Source organism: Cyprinus carpio, chromosome B22 (genome assembly GCF_018340385.1).
Source record: "Cyprinus carpio isolate SPL01 chromosome B22, ASM1834038v1, whole genome shotgun sequence".
Taxonomy (NCBI): Eukaryota; Metazoa; Chordata; class Actinopteri; order Cypriniformes; family Cyprinidae; genus Cyprinus; species Cyprinus carpio.
Genome location: NC_056618.1, coordinates 28,821,511 through 28,827,108, shown reverse-complemented (window position 1 = coordinate 28,827,108; position 5,598 = coordinate 28,821,511). Strand labels below are relative to the sequence as shown.

Sequence of the window (5,598 nt, the reverse complement as noted above, 5' to 3'; positions counted from 1 at the left end):
CCAGAAAAATATCATAAGCCTCATTTGGGTTTTCATAACTATAGACATCATCCCAATTTTGCCTGCCCAGTTCCTCTTTAAATACTTCTTTTAATTCTGGTGTTCTATGTCTCACAATTCTGGACTCATATGTTGACCTGGAAGACTGCAAAAACAGGTAGATTAGTAATTAGTTAATTAGTTGCAAAGAAGTTACATTGACATATCTAAATCATGTTTAATCTACAAATGAATATTGTGTTCGTATAACATATTCAAAGCAGTCCAATTTTACTTGATTTGATTAGATGCATAATGGGTGCTACGATTAAATCACAATTAAATTTTTGAGTACACTACAATGTAAACACTGTATCTTCTCCTTGGTTTCCTTGATTAGTGGATTTGTTTCCTGTTTCTGCTGTTGATTCTGCAAAAAAAAAAAAAAAAAAAAAAAAAAAGCCAGTAAAGAACAAATACATCATTGCACTGTGATAAATGAAACAAATCTGTCTATAATTACAGATCTGAACACTTACTGTATTCAGATGTTCTAAAAACTTTTTAAAATTAATTAAAACCACCCATTTATCAGTTACTTTCACACACCGTTGATGATCAGCTCTACAGTCTTCTGTTCAGATGAAGGCGTGATATAGCAGCTATATGTTCCTGCATCAGTGTGTTGAAGATTGTTCAGTTTGATGGAGAAGTTTCCTCTCAGATACTCAGGCGGGAAACTTTCAGCTCTGTTCTTGTACTCTTGGTCCTGTAACACTACTGAATCTTCACCCTTGACTATATCATACACAATCTTGCTGCCATTGTGTCTCCAGTGCACATTAATGTCTTGAAGTTTAAGATAATGTTCAGTTGAAGAACACGGCAGAACAACAGAACCACCAATAATGGCCTCTACTGTGTCCTGCAGAGATACTAAAAAAAACACATACTTTAACTGTAAACACAAAGGTCTGCCATTAATACAGTATATGTTAATATTGCATGGATTTAACTGAAATGTAGTTTGTTTTGTTCTCACCTTTGGTTATGACCACCGAAAGTACACCGATGAAGCAGCAACTGCAGAAACAGAAGAAAAAAAAATCAGTAGATCATGGCACTAGTAGTGAGAATCATGAGTTTAATTCCCACATGGGATAAGAATATGTATATATTTTCAAACAAATATATATACATAAAGTATCTCACAAGAAGTGAGTACACCCCTCACATTTTTGTAAATATTTTATTATATCATTTCATGTGACAACACTGAAGAAATGACACTTTGCTACAATGTAAAGTAGTGAGTGTAGAGCTTGTATAACAGTGTAAATATGCTGTCCCCTCAAAATAACTCAACACACAGCCGTCAATGTTTAAACCACTGGCCACAAAAGTGAGTGCACCCCTAAGTGAAAATGTCCAAATTGGGCCCAAAGTGTGTTGAGTTATTTTGAGGGGACAGCAAATTTACACATATATAAATTCACCATAGTAAACACCTCAAACATCATCATAAATATTTACAAAAATGTGAGGGGTGTACTCACTTCTGTGAGATACTGTATATCTATAAATTCACCATAGTATACATCTCAAACATCTTCATTATTTATCATAACTTACAGACATATTGATTGAATCATTCAATCTGAATACAGTTTATTGCTATTTTGACAAGCCTGCCAATAATAATAATAATAATAATATATATATATATATATATATATATATATATATATATATATATATATATATATATAGTGTAATAATACAATGTAACACTTTAAGGACCAATTCTCACTATTAACTACTTGGTTATTAGCATGTTTATTAATAACATATTGGCTGTTTATTAGTACTTATAAAGCAAATATTAATGCCTTATTCTGAATGACCATATTTTAGATTCCTTAATCCACCCGACACCTTAACAACTACCTTACTAACTATTAATAAGCAACAGAATGTGAGTTAAATGAAGCAAGAGACATAGTTAATAGTTAGTTACTAATGAGAATTGGTTTTTAAAATAAAGTGTGAGCATTATAAACTAGTGTAATACTACACTCCCTGAAAAAAAAAAGGTACAACTGTATGGTTTAAATCACCACCTGTATTTAAATAAGCAAATACTTAAGCAAATACTTCAGATTTTATGGCAGAATCATTATTTTACACATCCCAAAGACTTTGTACAATTTTACAAATGTACAATTTAGTTAATGTTTATAAGGGGAGCATCTTTACACTTACCCTACTGATTCAACATTAAATACCTTGAATCCACTGTAAGACTAGACAAATCAAATTACTATCAAATGAAACGAACTGCACAGGCAACGAGATTCAAGATGATGATACAAAATTGCTATTTCTACTTGCTAAAGACAAAATAATAATTGCAGCTATTTGCCTGATGATAAACCTGTTAATTAGGAATAAATGATAAATTAATGTATTAATGATACTTTTGAAACCAAAACATGACAAGCTAGTTGCAGATACGAGCACGCAAACTAGGCCCTGTACATGTGTTTGCCCAAATAACATTTCATTCAGCATTCATCCAACATACCTGATCATCATGGTGCCCAACTAATATTAATATGTTTTATTTAAATGTACCGATATAGATATGTCTGAAATTTAAATTAATTTTTTTTTAAAACAAACGAGTGATCGTACACGCTTCCGTGTCAGTATGCCATGCGTGCTATGGATGACATCAGACGTAAGTGACGTCAATGGCAACCACGTGAACGATCAGGAATGCGCAGCAGATATTTGTTAATCATACTCAAATGAACTTAAGTATATTCAATACACCTGAGACAGAAGTTGACTTTTGCAAGCATTTCACATGTACTCTTCAACTTCTACATGTTTCTGCCATTCTTCACTGTGTCTCAAATGATCTGTCTGTATCTGGATTCAAGTTCATCAAAATGCTATTATTTTTTTAGTTTTATTTATGATATTATTTTGTTAGACTACAAAATAGTGTGCCAGTTTAACTGAACAATTATGGACATTACCTGTTTCCACAGTTATTAGCATTAAAAATATAGCAAAGTTTATATATATATATATATATATATATACTTAACAAATTATGTTAATTTATAACACTATAAATATATAGTTTTTTTTTTTCTTAACAAATTATGTTAATTTATAACACTATAATACTAACTGAATGTTAATTAACTGTTTGTTGTGTAGGAGTTTGTAAACAACGGCTGAGGAAATTGTGGCAAATTTGACATTTTTGTCTCTTCTGACCAACATAATCAATCTCTGGCTGCATTAGTTATAAATCTTTTCAGCTGGCACCTATAGGCATCCTTACATGTTTTCTTTTTAGTGAAATGAAAAAGAATAAATGAAATGAGCACATTTAATCAGTAACTTACATGAGTATGAGAATGATTCTTCATTTCTTAAACTCCTCTGAGAAAATTCTGGATTCTGAAGTGAATCATTTATCTGAATAATGTCTTATTCCTGCTGTCATTGAGTCTTTTCTTGTCTTGACTTCAGTTTGTTTGTCACTGTAAGAGCAGGATAGGATCGCAGAGGAGCTTCCAGTCACATTTTCATTTGTGAGCTGCAGAGAAACCAAAAGAGAGAACTGAAAACAACTACAATCTGGATTTTCCAAGAAATGCCTTTCAAATGTGCTTGATATTAACAACACCAACAGATGCAGTTAAAAAACAGAAAAACAGTTACTCTCTACTGAAGAGAATATAGATATAGATACCTGCATTTTTTTGCTCCATATCTGGGTTCAGTCCAGAAAGGTCTGGCTCATAGTTTCTGTCACTTGTCTTCATCCTGACAGACTGAACAAGTGCTGTTAAAAAACTGGATTGACTCTGTCAATCTGATGGGAGGAGAGTTAGCTGTCAGACCTGATGAGCAGGTGAGTAGGCAGTTCATGTGTTTGAAAACAAAACAAAAACAACTACTCATAAAAACAATAAAATCAATTTAACAATCAAAACAATTCATTCAAAAAATCAAAGCTTATATATATATATATATATATATATATATATATATATATATATATATATATATATATATATACACACACACACAGACATACAAACACTTTTCTCTCTGTGTAAACTGAAAGAGAGGGAACTAAAACATCAGGGACATTCATGAGTCTTTCAAATGGTTTTCAACAATGAAAACAAACAGTTGACAAGAAATCACCTGCATTGTTTTTATGTATTTTTTTATTTATTTATTGCTCCATATGGGCTCAATCCAGAAAGGTCTAGCTCATAGTTTATCACACTTTTTTTTATCCTGACAGACCTGTTAAAAAAGTGCTGTTAAAAAACTGGATTGACTCTTATGGGAGGAGAGTTAGCTGTCAGACCTGATGAGCAAGTGAATGGGCAGACCATTTGTTTAAAAACAAAAGACAGCAACTTCTGTTAAGAATAAATGCACCTGAACTCCCTCTGAGAATTAAATACATGTATATTAATAATGTTACACACACAGACATTGTTCTCTGTGTAAACTGAAAGAAAGGGGACCAAAAAACAAAAGGGTCGATAATGAATTTGTCTTTCAAATGGATTTCCACAATGAAAACAAACAGCTGACAACAAGAAATCACCTGCATTGAGTTTTTTTCTTTTTTGCTCTCCTGTCTGGGCTCAATTCAGCAAGATCTGTCTCACAATTCCCCTCTCTCGTTTGTATTCAGACAAACTGTACAAGTGCTGTACAGAGACTGTAATATTCTCAATCTGATGAGAGGAGAGACTAGAGTCTAGAGAACTGTTATCAGACCAGAAGAGCAAGTGAGTGGGCTGCTATCACATTGTAACGTCATTTGTTTTCTTTTTCATCAACAACAAGAATGCAGAGCTTCCACTTACTGTACATCCTCATTCATGCAGAGAAACCTAGGAGAACAATCAAACAAGAGATCACTGCACAAACAAAGTCCCAAACATTTAGCTTTGTAATGAATTTTGTGTTTCAAACTGTGCTTATAAGCAAACAGCTTTGGTTGCGTGTTGCTTGTTTGTTTTCATTCAGTTGAATTCTTCTGAACTCTTTTTTGCTTATATCTATATTTGTTCATTATACATGGACAGTATGCTTGTATACTGATATAATATGTATGTGTTTGTGCGCGCACGTGTGTGTGTGTTTGTGTGTCCTCAGCACCTAGAGTTTTGTCATATACAGAATCAGAATCAGAAAGAGCTTTTATTGTCAGGTATGTTTACACATACAAGGAATTTGTTTTCGTGACAGAAGCTTCCACAGTGTAACAGAATGACAGCGACAGAACAAAAAACATATAATAAAAAGAATAAAAAAAAACAAGTAAATAAGTAATAAAAATATATAAATTGACAATTGTATGTACAGGTATATAGCAATAGACAATTGTATGTACAGGTAAATTATGTGCAAATTGAAATGTAGACTAAGTATGCATGTTAGATAAATAAGTGTATAAGTGTATAAATAGTGTGTGTTCCATAATTATTGTGAGGTGTTCATGAGATGGATTGCCTGAGGGAAGAAACTGTTCCTGTGTCAGGCCGTTCTGGTGCTCAGAGCTCTGTAGCG

The 5,598-nt window shown here is 32.6% G+C and overlaps 1 long non-coding RNA gene across 1 annotated transcript; it reads right to left on the bottom strand.

Annotated features, from left to right (window-relative positions):
• Window positions 1–204: 204 nt before the first annotated feature.
• On the bottom strand, window positions 205–3,858 carry LOC109051183. The gene is made up of 5 exons (XR_006157997.1): window positions 3,752–3,858; window positions 3,402–3,595; window positions 1,022–1,062; window positions 589–915; window positions 205–409 (listed from the first exon to the last, which is right to left on the bottom strand). It is a non-coding gene; the product is annotated as an uncharacterized LOC109051183 (long non-coding RNA).
• Window positions 3,859–5,598: the final 1,740 nt, after the last annotated feature.